Source organism: Lactuca saligna, chromosome 3, assembly GCF_052625555.1.
Source record: "Lactuca saligna cultivar CGN05327 chromosome 3, ASM5262555v1, whole genome shotgun sequence".
NCBI classification, from domain to species: Eukaryota; Viridiplantae; Streptophyta; class Magnoliopsida; order Asterales; family Asteraceae; genus Lactuca; species Lactuca saligna.
The window spans coordinates 62,664,712-62,678,687 of NC_136419.1; positions in this window are offsets into that span (position 1 = coordinate 62,664,712).

Below are 13,976 nucleotides of genomic sequence, written 5' to 3' on the forward strand. Positions count from 1 at the left end.
GTCTTAAGAAAGTTATGTTGGATTAGTGTCTAAGTCCATAACTATTTTGGTATGTACTTGACCCGATGGTGCATGGTCCTTTTGGGTTGCCTTCACCAAAGAAACTTGATTGGAGAAATAAATAAAGAGAGAGAGGTTATTATGACTTATTAATATGTTATAAGAATAATATATTAAAAGAGAAATCATATTTGTTTCATTAATATTGGTCAATAATTAATTAGGAATTAATTTTGTGATCAAGTGTAATTAATTAAACTAGAGGGGCTGATTTGTAATTATGTGATAGTTACAAAATAAGGTAAGGATTATCTTAAATATAGGGTGAACGAATTTAAGGAGATAATGCCTTAGAAATCGACTAGGATAAGGGCTTCTAAGACTTATCTTATGGTTACTTGGTGGGCAAGCAACTAGATAAGGATAAGGACTAAAACTTTAATCTTTACACTTATATAAACACCCTAAGGCTCATGAATTCGTCTAAGCCTTCCCAAGAAGTCCTAAGGACGAATTCCTACCTCTCTCCTCTCTCTTTATACCTTCTCCATTTGCTCTTGGTGTTTGTAAGCCATTAGAGGAGTGACACTTGTGACTCTAAGCATTCCAAATTCAATTCAAGGAGGAATTGGGATTGTTATTGGTACATAACAATCAAGGTAACATCTTTAACCTAATTATATGTTAATATCGATTTCCATATGCTAGAATTAGGGTTTATAGTCTTGGATTCAAAGCATGTACAATAGAGAAACCTAGATCCAAGCATTAGGGTTTGTATGAGCACATAGGATGTCTTATGACCAAAACCCATCAGTGGTATCAGAGCCTAGCTTGGTTTCAATTGTATTGATGCATTGTATATCTAAAATATTCTTTTTTTTTTGTGTTCTAGAGGCTGGACTCGCCGAGTCCAAGCTTGACTCGACGAGTCAACTCGTCAGATAGTGCTTATCTCGGGATTTCTTACTGTTTTTGCATATGGTGTAACATCCGGATTTTACCAGGTATCTTGTAATCTAATTTTTTTTGTTATATTGTGAGAGGGACTCGGCGAGTTGGAGCTCAGACTCGCCGAGTAGGGACGCGGGATAGAACATTGGTGCGCGCCTGGACTCGGCGAGTCCAGGATATGGACTCAGCGAGTCTGCGCTGTGTAATGAAACCCTAAATCTCCGGGTTTGAGGCCTATTTAAAGGGCCTTATGGCCGTCATTTGTGCTCACCCAACCCTCAGTGAGTGTCCCTAGTGTTCTTGAGCGATTTGTGAAGAGAAGGGAGCCCTTCTTGATCTTGTGTGTGTCATTTAGCAAGAAGAAGGAGACCTTAGGCAAGAGGAAGCAAAGGAGGTTGCTATTTCGTGGATTTGGAGCTTAGATCGTCACTCTAGAGGTATTATCTCAGACCATTTTCTGTTTAGTGAAGCTTGTTGCAATTTAGGGTTTAATGTGGTCATTTATGGGTTGATTTGGTGCCCATTGGTTCTCTCTTTGAGTTGAGGCCATGGATCTGGACCCATAGAGGTCCAGAGGGCCTCACTCATCAAGCTTTATGGGTGACAATGGAGTCTTTGACCTTGTGTTGTAGTATTTGAGTCAAAAACATCATATATGGTCATATAGAGGTTGTATGTGCATCAAGATTGTAACTTTACGTGCTAAATGATCTTGGAGGGACTGGATCTATGGATTAATGAACTGGATCTGACCTTTAGAGCAAGATTGAGTCAGTTCATGGCATGGACTCGCCGAGTCTGAAGAACAGACTCGGCGAGTAGCATGAATGTTGCCCGACCACACTGTGGGTGGCCTTGCCGAGTTGGGAAAGGTAGACTCAGTGAGTCAAGGGGGAGTCAGAATGGACAGGTGGACTGAGTCTAACTGGACTCGCCGAGTTGTTCTTGAGACTCGGCGAGTTGAGTCGTGGTGGCCCCACAACTCGCGCCAGGTGGAACTCGTCGAGTTGAGGGAATGCTCGACGTGTCAAGGGGGGGATGCCAGGGAAATTGGTGTACACGCCCAGACTCGCCGAGTCCGGTCAAAGTTGACCATTGACCGTTGACCAGCGTTGACCCAGGTTGAGTTGTTATAGTATGGTCAACCCTAGTTGGGAAAGTGCTAATTAGAGGTGTGTTGTGCTATAGGGGGGACGACAGCTCGACAGGTCGAGTGATTAGCGATTTCAGGTTTACGATTTACCGAGACACGCGAGGTGAGTCTTCTCACTATACTTTACCTTGAGTAGGTAACCAGAGCTATTTGATGGGGTATTTGTATGCTATGTATGTTATGTGTTGTACTGCATGATTTCTATGTGATTTATGTGGTGCATGTTTATCAGAGTTAGAACCTGAGAGTTCACAGAGTTTGGGTGCACGGACCCATAGAGTTATAGCCTAGAGTGGCTAATATGTGTTATATGTGGTATTTTGGGGAACTCACTAAGCCTTGTGCTTACAGTGTTGATGTTATTTGTTTCAGGTACTAGTGACGACCGCGGGAAGGCGCCGGCTTGATCCGTACACACACACGTTTGGAGCTTGACGTTATGATCTTGGGATTTGTATTGTTTTGTTGGACAATTAAAATGGCTGTTTTAATGAATATTGATGGAATTATGTTTTATAAATATTGAAAAATTTGGTTTAAATTTTCGGTGTTACAAATTGGTATCAGAGCCTTGGTTTGAGGGATTCGGGTACACCTTCGGGGGTATTTGAACTCAAACTGAGGAATTAAAGAGATATTTTCAAAATAAAAACCAAAAATTTTCTAAGAGTCAAAGATTTTCCAGGAAGAAACGTGTGTATGATCAGCCAGTGCCCGAACGGTGAATTCCCAAAATATCTTTTATTACGTGATAATTTTTAATGCGATGTGTTTGCATGCTTGAGTAGGCTAGGTATTGCTGATAGGACTAGAATGGCCTGTTTCTTGATGCCTTAGCCTAGGGAATGGTGAGCTGCTATGAGATGCTGAGAGTAATTAGGTAGCAGCTAGAGCTTTGTGTGAGACCTGTTACAGAGTGATTTAAGTATAATAGAGTACTTGGGGATTGGGATCCTAAGAGGAAGATTTGGGGTGTGTACTGAGACGGTGCGGACAGTAGTATTGGGCCCGTACTACTGAAAGCACCGGTGCGGTACACAGTCCAAATAAGAATCTTGGGATGCCAAGAGTTAACGAGGGGTGGATTGTCGAATTTAAGAGTGTTCGAGTGAATTCTAATTATCGCATGTTGTATTTCAGAGGTTGATCATGGTGAGGACACGTCACATGCCGGAGGATGCCGGAACTAGCGATGAGGAGATTCGACAGATCATTCATGAGGAGGTGGCTGCGGTCATCAGAGCTGAGTTACCAGAGATGTTTGGGTCCATTAAGACCGCGTTGATTGAGACATTTGACGAGCGCTATGCCGCTCTTTCTGAGGCTGCGGTTGCAGCGGCTACCGCAGTGATTGCTGCGACAAGACCCCAGGGAGGTGATGCGACATTGTTTAGGGAGTTCAGCAACACCAAGCCACCAGAGTTTGATGGTACGCAGGATCCGGTGGCAGCTATGCGGTGGATATCTGATATGGAGGGATGCTTCTTCACTTGCTCGTCCCCTGAGCATTTGAAGGTTCAGTTCGCGCTGAACCAGCTTTGTTTGGGAGCGAAGGACTGGTGGAAGTTTGTGACTGCGCACTTCACACCGACTGAGCTTTCGGTAGTGACCTGGGAGAGGTTCACTACCATGTTCCGAGATGAGTACGTTCCTCAGGTGGAGAGGGAGCATCTGGCACAGGAGTTTCTGACCCTCAAGCAGGGTACCGAGTCAGTTACAGCGATTACGAGGATGTTTCATGAGAGGGCGATGTTCTGCCCTGAGCACGTGTCCACCGAGCAGGCACGTATGAGCCGTTACCTGAGCATTCTGAGACGGGAGATTCGGGAGTTCGCTGCGAACTCCTCGTACCGAACATTTGCCGAGCTTCAGGCAAATGCTCGGAAGAGGGAGATTGAGCTTGAGACTCAGGCCAGGGAGGAGGCGGAGTCTCTGGGGAGGGATCGGCGGCCGGCACAGTCCCAGCCGGCAGCCAAGCGGGCCAAGCCCGCTGATCCCAGACCCGGGAGCCAGAAGGGCCCCACTTGTGGGAAGTGCGGCAAGGGTCACGATGGAGTCTGTCGGGCAGGATCTTGCTACAAATGTGGCAAGGAGGGGCATATGGCCAAGGATTGCCCCAAGGGATTTGCAGTGTGCTTCCACTGCAACCAGACCGGACACCGGAAGGCAGAGTGTCCGCTGCTGTGCGGAGCATCTCAGGGGTCTACTCCCGCCGCCATTAGAGCTACTGCTACAGAGAGTCGGCCCGTGAAGGCCGAGGCACCGAGGGCTCGGGGAATAGCCTTGAAGTACGTTTCACTTCCCGTGTTTCAGACCGCGATGTACGTTTCACTTCCCGTTTCTGGAATAAATTTCATGAGGAGTTGGGTACTAAGCTGCATTTTAGTACCGCATACCACCCCCAGACCGACGGTCAGAGTGAGCGGACGATACAGACACTCGAGGACATGCTTCGAGCATGTGTATTGGACTTTGGGGGTAGTTGGGACACGTATTTGCCTTTGGCGGAGTTTTCCTACAATAACAGCCATCATTCGAGCATCGGTATGCCGCCCTTTGAGCTTTTGTATGGTAGGAGGTGTCGGACTCCCATATGTTGGGGAGAGGTTGGGCAAAGGGTAATGGGCAGTACAGAGATCGTGGATCAGACGACAGAGCAGATACAGCTGGTCAGACAGAGGTTATTGACCGCTCAGAGCCGACAAAAGAGTTATGCGGATAGACGCCGGTCCGAGCTGGAATTTCAGGTCGGTGACTTCGTTCTCCTGAAGGTTTCTCCTTGGAAAGGGGTAATCCGGTTCAGGAAGAGGGGCAAATTGGGGCCCCGATTTATAGGTCCGTTTCGTGTGATTGCCAGGGTAGGCCGGGTAGCCTATCGGCTGGAGTTACCAGCGGAGTTGGGGCAGATTCACAACACTTTTCATGTATCGCAGTTGAGGAAATGTATAGCCGATGAGTCGGCAGTGGTTCCACTAGAGGATATTCAGGTGGATGCAAGCCTGAATTATGCTGAGAGACCAGTGGCTATTAGGGATCGGAAGATCAAGATTTTGAGGAACAAGGAGGTACCTCTGGTATTGGTTCAGTGGCAACATCGGAAGGGATCAGAAATGACCTGGGAGCCGGAGGGTATGATGCGGGAGCAGCATCCGGAGCTGTTTTAGAGCGAGACTTCGAGGCCTCATTTACGAAGCTGGTCTATAAGGGGTGTTTAAGGAAATTGCCTATAAAATGGCGATTGAATGGGTATCCACTCTTACCCATCGCACTTTTAACTAGTGGAGGGTCGTTAGCCAAGCGGGTAGGATAGGACGAAACCTTCCATTATAAGTATAATGAAATACAAAAGTAACTAAATGTTTTTACAAATCCCAATCTGAGTTACTTAGGCAAAGTGAATTGATGGAATTCCATGAAATTACACTTTGTGCCCTTGCGAAGACGTTACTGGAGCGTGCATGGTTTACCGGCACACTAAATGGTTCTAAGAAAAGGTAGCAAAGGGTGACTCAATGTTTGTCATAGTTCGGTGGAGCGTGTGTGGTTTACCGGCACATCGAATAGGTGACTGTAAGTTTGCATGGTTATTCACACCCGCTTTGTGATCCTCGGCATCCCAGTCACAAACAAGAGGGGCATATCGAGATTTAAACATGCCATTGAAATGTTCAATAAATCTCAAAGTTCTAGGAGTTTTTCATAAATTTAAAACTTAAATTTCTTTTTCGTTTTTTCATGGTGGAAATTAGTGAATCGTCATTCACTTACCTTCAAATATTCTGCAACTAGATTACGGCATCCCTTTTCTAGGTTGTAGCGTATTGGGTCCCAGCCTTAGTATCTCATTTGGGTGATTTACTAAGGACTCAATCGATCAACTAACTTGAATCTGTTTTCTCTTGTTTTGTAGATGTCAAAGTTCGACAACTATGGTCTTCCCAAATCCCGTGGAACAAGCATTCCACATGAAGATCGTATTCCACGATTCGATCGAGGAACAAGATATCATGCTTCACTTCCTCCACCTCCTCCAATTGTTCTCCCTAACCCACAAGATCGAAGAATTGAAAGGTTCAATATCACTAAAGCCCTATTGGAAATGAAACATGAAGATGGTAAACCCGTGTGTGCCCACGTTCTAGAAATGAAATCACACATTGATAGGTTGATAATGTTGGGTGTGTCATTCCCGAATGAGTTGGCTATAAATTGGGTTTTGCAGTCACTTCCTGAATCATGTAATGAGTTCAAAAGAAAGTATTATATGATGGATCATGACGACAACCTCATTGACCTAACTTACATGCTCATTGCTGCTGAATCAGAAATGATTTGGCGAAGCAATGGAGCGTATTTGTTGGGAGAGTCAACCGACCATGCTTTCGAGGACGTTCTAAGAGAAGCCACTTGCGTTTGCTGCCAAGAGAAAGGGCGTTGGATAGAAGTCTGCCCCAAGAGCCTGAAAATTCCAAAGATGGGAGAGTCAAAGAGTATGACTGCGCTTCAGGTAAAATCCACTATCTAACTTCGTTAAGTTCCTATTCATTGATTCAAAATACATGATGTGATAAGACTGCATTTGAATGTTTTTGTACGATCGGTGAAAAGAAAGGAAGCTTGATGAAAGAGCAAGATGAATCTAATCACAAGAAATGGATCTTGATCGCATGGACTTGAAGATTAGATTTTCAGCTTAGATAGTTATGATAGAGTTGTTAGAAATTTTCTTTTTGAAATACATAGTTTTCAATGGATTTTGCATTGTAAGGAAAAATGTTTTCCGCTGCTCGTATAAATAAAATAAATTTTGGTTTAACTTATTTATTTATATGTTTACTTCCTTGCAATGAAATCGTTATGAAAATTGATGTTTGAATATTTCTACAACAAATGGATATGATTCTTATTTATGGTGTTTATGGAAAAAGTCGAGAATTTACCAAATAGGGAGAGTTTCTCAATGCCCAAGTTTCAATTGGACAGAAATTTGGAATCACGCAACTTGGTTGCATGATGACTGAGAAATTTCATATTTGGAAATTAGACTAATTCGTTGACAAAGTGTCAAGTGAAGGTTTAGTAAATATGGTTATACTTATAAGTCCACCATAAGAGTAACAAGATATTCGTCATGGTTTACTAAAGGTTTAGTAAATATGCTTATACTTATAAGATTAAGTGTAATTCGGAATTGATTAAAAAGGTTTAAATCAATAGCAAAACGAATAAGAAGAATCAAGTAGGCAGAAAGATAAAAGTTTCTCCATTCTAAGAAGAAGGGAGAGTACCTTTTATGCTTTATGATAGGTCTTTATGATTAAGAACCATATCTTAATTGATCCTCTAAGTGAGTCTTAGTACAATTGTATGTCTAAGTAGAGGAATCAAGAATTGAAGAAATGGTTAAATCAAGAAGTCAATCATACTTCGTTCCAAAACAAGTCTTAGATTTAAAATTTTCACAATGAGTGACAAGTATTAAAAGGTTTATAACGTTCACCAAATGTGGAAAGTTGTGATGTCTTGGATAAGACAAAGACCAACTAGGACCAATTTATGAAGTGTTTTGATAAAAACTACACTAACTCTTGAATATTTGTTTGTCAAGAAATGTTTATTGACAAGAGAATCTTATATGTCAAGGAGTCAGTGGGAGTCTTAATGGTCTTGAAAGGTTTCAAGAATGAATCAAATAAACCTTATCGATCATCACTAGCACACGAGTTGAGGTTTACAACCTATCGTGTTAACATTATTTTGTTTCTGTGCTGTTTCCAATTGAGTTAATTATGCATGTGAGTTCTATGAGTTCTCATTTTGAACGCGTAAAAGGCAAGGCACCTTGATCAATGAAAGGTAGATTGATAGGAAAAGGTGAGCTGCTTAACTACTTGGAAGACGTGGTGGGCAGTTGTGCTACCATAAGGCAAGAAATCAAGATTAAGAAAGTTTGGTCCATATGAGTTTGAATTGTTGTAAACTTTAGTTTTAACAAATTCACATGGATAGGAACACATACACTGTTTAAATCTAAGTGTCATAAGATTTCCTCCTTCATGAAAATGATTGTGAGGAAATGCTTTCACTAAGAAAGATTTTAAGAAGATAGCGATTGTAAAATTGCATTCTCGAATTCGATTATGGTTACGGTATCCCTTTCCATAATTTGAATTGTGAGGTTTGGCAATTAGTCTTAAGTGTTTAGACACACATATGAACTATCTAAGGCAAAGGTGTATAAGTTCAAGAAGCATTGATAAAAGATTATCAAAGCACTAAGTATTAGAAACATGGACTTAAGAAATTCAATAGGTATTGTTTTTCTGAAAGTTAAGATGTTTATAAATACATGTCGAAGCTAGTGGGAGCATAAGTGTTATGTTTTATAATAATCATCATGATAGTGGGAGCATAAATGTTATGATTGTATGATTATTAAGGCACGTATTGCAAGTTGGCAATATTAATTATAGAAAACAAGAGTTATACCTTGCAAAGTGGTAAGGGTTGTAAAGTTGTTTTGCTATAATTAAGGGAGAGAATATTATGATTCATTTCAAATCTAAAGGCTTAGGTTGAGAAATATTGATAAATTTAGTCAAGGGTACATAGTGTGTTCTTAAAAATTTCGATTATGATTACGACATTCGATTTCACAATTTGAATTTTGAGAACATAACAAATAAAACATTATGTGTCGTGTCCCATACGCTTCGGGTATAGGATCGATTGCAAATGCTTTAATATTTGACCATTCTAAAATTTTCCAAATGTCTAGGGCATTTAGAGGGAAAAGGGACTAGAATTGTTTTTGACTAAAATAATTAAACAACTATCAAAGGACAATCCAAATTTCGACGAGGATTGGTTGCTTGTGAGTAGTTGGAAGCATGGTATTGGATGGACCATATCGACATTATTATGAATAGATAAGATTCCTATTAAGAATAAGTTATCATATGGAAAATACGGAAATGTGTCCATATTGGGAAATTGAATATTGAAAAATAATCTATGACTAGATTAGAAACCTTTATGCAAAAGGATGTTCAAAGGAATGTACTTTGAGTGAGAGACATCGTATCTAAGGAATTGTCTTGTAACAATCTCCGATAGAGGACTTTGTAACATCATTGACAATAGTCTTTGTGACTTTGGTGCAGTGACATTACGAAAGGATCGTTGAATAGAATGTTAGAATCTAGCATATTTTATAAGTAACAAGAATTTGATATTCTTACACTTATGAAAAAGGATTTGGAGTTGTGAAATGAGAATGATTGGAAATGTGTTCAATTTGATCTATTTCACAAAAGTAAGAACCGTAGGAAAACATTGTGTGCATGCTAAGAGCATGGGACAAGTGTTATAATTCAAGTAAGAAGTTGACTACCCGAAACGACAAATAATGAGTAATCGATATGGTGATACATAAAAGGTGTTTTATTTATGCTCAAAGGGTTGATGCCATATGGGATTAGTATTATTCTTGTGTTTCACTTTGCATGTTTTCGACTTCCAGAATAATTGAGTTTATTAAGAATAATCGAATTATTCAAACGGGCCACAGTCGTTCATGTGTTGGAAGTAGATATGAATGAAGACTGTCGTGAATTGGTGTGTGGATTGTCTAAAAGAGTATTAGACATAAGCAAATGTTTGCTGCAACGTTCATGAGTGCTTATGAATATGAATTTGAGCATTGGATTAAACCCACACTCACTTGGATCACTCCGTGAATTGTATCACGAGTGATTGGTGAGACAATAACATCTTATATTCTTGAAACCGAGATGTGTGAGTTGTGTCTTTCAAATCGGTTGCACACTGATAATATGTAAATGCACTAGTAACTTGGTGTTATAAAACATATTGTTGTGTGTGATTTGGTTAGTAAGTGCAAGCAAGCATTGTATCAAAGTTTATCCATTCCTTTTATCCAAAGAAGGATAAAAGCGATATCTTTTCGGCCCCTCGATGGTTTAGTGATGACAAACGTAAATGCTCGGCCGGGCTAGGGCTAATTTGATTTGTTCAATTAGTCAGTCATCATAAATCGGGAATCGAGAAATAGTACAAAGAGAATGATTAGAAATCATGTCTTGTACGATATCTAGAATGGAGGAATATGTGATCCCTTACCTAAGGACACGCGTATCTGATAGGATCATAGTTGACAGCGGCTTTGGAAAGCTACGATTGCAGATCAGGATCTGAACTCATACGCAGAATAGTTATGAGACTTATCTAAGTGGGAGACTGTTGGATTGGTGTCTTAGTCCATAACTATTTTGGTATGTACTTGACCCGATGGTGCATGGTCCTTTTGGGTTGCCTTCACCAAAGCAACTTGATTGGAGAAATAAATAAAGAGAGAGAGGTTATTATGATTTATTAATATGTTATAAGAATAATATATTAAAAGAGAAATCATATTTGTTTAATTAATATTGGTCAATAATTAATTAGGAATTAATTTTGTGATCAAGTGTAATTAATTAAACTAGAGGGGCTGATTTGTAATTATGTGATAGTTACAAAATAAGGAAAGGATTATCTTAAATATAGGGTGAGCGAATTTAAGGAGATAATGCCTTAGAATTCGACTAGGATAAGGGTTTCTAAGACTTATCTTATGGTTACTTGGTGGGCAAACAACTAGATAAGGATAAGGACTAAAACCCTAATCTTCACACCTATATAAACCCCCTAAGGCTCATGAATTCGTCTAAGCCTTCCAAGGAAGTCGTAAGGACGAATTCCTACCTCACTCCTCTCTCTTTATACCTTCTCCATTTGCTCTTGGTGTTTGTAAGCCATTAGAGGAGTGACACTTGTGATTCTATGCATTCCAAAGTCAATTCAAGGAGGAATTGGGATTGTTATTGGTACATAACAATCAAGGTAACATCTTTAACCTAATTATATGTTAATATCGATTTCCATATGCTAGAATTAGGGTTTATAGTCTTGGATTCAAAGCATGTACATTAGAGAAACCTAGATCCAAGCATTAGGGTTTGTATGAGCACATAGGATGTCTTATGACCAAAACCCATCAAGTTAGTGGTTCAATCACTTTCTAAGTCACATAGTGAGTTCCTTGGGACTCCTATGAAATAGACTATGACAAGACCCTTAATGATCTTATCTATTTGCTTGGTGCAGCTAAAGTAGAAATGATTTAGTGTGCTAGAAAAGCAAATTTGATTAGGAGATCAACATCCCAAAACTTTATGGATAGGGACAATAGTGACACATGAAATCCAAAAAATCATTCTCTTCCCAATGGAAAGGGATCGGCCATACTCAACTCGGTTGACCAAATGGTAAAGAGAAAGGCTATGTCTGAGATAGGCCCATGTACTATTACCTAAGGGTCCATATGGTCCTATTGCCAAAAGGAAAGGGCATTGGTTGCGAAGCTGTCAATTTTACCTGAAAGATCATAAGGCTAGTAAAGTCAATAAGTTTGAATCTATTTCAGGTAAGGTCCACTATCTAACTCGGTTATGTTTCTATTCTGAGATTCTTATTACATGATGTGACTGGGTCACATGTTGATGTTTAAGAATCAAAGGACACATGAAGGAAACTTACAGAAAGAGTATGTTGAATCTGATTGCGAAGATGGATCTCTATCGCTTGATTGAAGATTTGATTCTTGAGCTACTCTTAGGAGTTATGAGATATTGCTTAGGAATAGATAACAACAAAGTTTTCATGCTCTTTTGCATTGTAAGGATAATTTTTCCGCAAAGTTTTTAAAATAAATGGAAGTTTTAGATTTTATTTATTTTAAAATATCCTTACAATGGCATTTGAGGGAAAAATTTGTTGCTTATATGATTCCATTAATAGCAAGAGTGGAAATATCAAATTGATTCTTTCTTTTGTGGTAATGTCTAAGATTACCAAATAAGGAAAGATTCCCTTCTTCCAAATTTCAGTAGTATAGAAACTTGGAATCATGCAAGTTGTATAGCATGATGAATGAGAACTTTCGAGCATTGGAAAATTAAGTGTAATTACTTGTTCACATGGATGTGTGAGTCATGTAAAGGACTAAGGGATCGAGTACACATTCTTGTGCGCTGATTAAGTCCACCAGCAAAGATCGATAAGACTATTCGTCATGATTTACTTAAGTTCAGTAAATATGGTTATACTTACAAGTTTAAGTATAATTCTGAAACATTGGAAAAGGTTCCAATGTATGGCAGAACGAATAAGAAGAATCAACTTAGGCAGTAAGATAAAACTTTCTCAAATCTGAAAAGATGGGAGAGTACTTTAGTATCAGTTTTGTGATCATCTTAATGATTAAGAAACCATATCAAAATTAGTTCTCTAAGGAAATCTTAGTGTTTTCTTATGACTAAGAAGAGGAACTTGAATGGCTGAAATGGTTAAATCAAGAAGATGAGTCATACTTTGTTCCAATACAAGTCTTAGAGTCATACTCCAAGATTTTAATTTGAGTGACATGTCTTAAAGAAGGTTTAAAACACTTGTCAAATGTAAGAGTAAAAGTTTTCTACTCTTGTACATTTGAAATTGGTAACTTGTGATGTTTTGGGTAAAACAAATACCAATTAAGGCCAATTGTGTGAAGGGTTTGTCTTGATTAGAATCCACACTATCTCTTGAATATCTGACAAGAGAGTCTTATATGTCAAGAGGACGGTGGGAGTCTTAAAGGTCTTGAAAGTCTCAAGAACTAAGCAAGAATAAAACCTGAAGTTCTTTACTAGCACACGGCTTGAGGTTTATAACCTATCGTGTTAACATATTCTGTGCCCATTCCTGTTAAAGGTTGCTTTGCATATGAGTTCTTAGAGTTCTCAATTGGTTGCACAACAACTTGGAAGCAATGGCAGCCCCTTGAGCTGCCAGGTGGCAAGAAATTAAAATTGAGTTCAGTCCATATGAGCTTGGATTTGTCATTATCCTTGTCTTGTGACTATGGTTTGGTAACTCACATGGATAAGAACACATACACCATTAAATCTAAGTGTCATAAGGTTTCTCTCCAATTCACGAAAATGATGGTGAGGAAACACTTTCACTAAGAAGATTTTAGCTAGATAGAAATTGTGATATTTGCATTCTCAAAGTCATTAGTGGAGCGTGTGTGGTTTACTGGCACACTAACATGGACTTGTGAGAAGTGGCAAAGGTCTAAACAATCGAGACTATGATTACGACATCCCTTTTCATAGTTCTTAAAATTGTTTAGACACACAAGTGTGCTATCTAAGGCAAGGTGTATGATGTTGATAAAGTTTTATCAAAACAATCTAGTATCAGAAATCTGAACTTTGGTAAGAAAGTCAGCTGATTTCTGAGTACATCTCAAAGCTAGTAGGAGCATAAGTGTCATGCTAATAATCATCATGTTAGTGGGAGCATGATAATTATGATAAGTATTGCAAGTTAGAAATGTTAATTATAGAAAACAAAATGTTTCAATTGGGAAAAATTTGTTTTGCTATAATTAAGGGAGAGGAAATTATACTTCATCTCAAATCTATAAGCTTAGATCGTGAGGTTTTAATCATTTAGTCAAGGATATATATATATATATATATATATATATATATATATATATATATATATATATATATATATATATATATATATATATATATGAATTTCATGTTGGACTGGCTCAACATAAGGAAATTATGTATATGTATCCATTATTTGCATTCTAAAATTCGATTATGATTACGACATCCCTTTTCATAATCTGAATTATGAGAACTTCGCAAATTGAAATGAAAATATTATAGCAAAAGACTGGTTTAGTCTTTATGTGAGACTAGTTTAGTCTTTAGTTTTCATAATCGGCATCCATTTCTAAAAA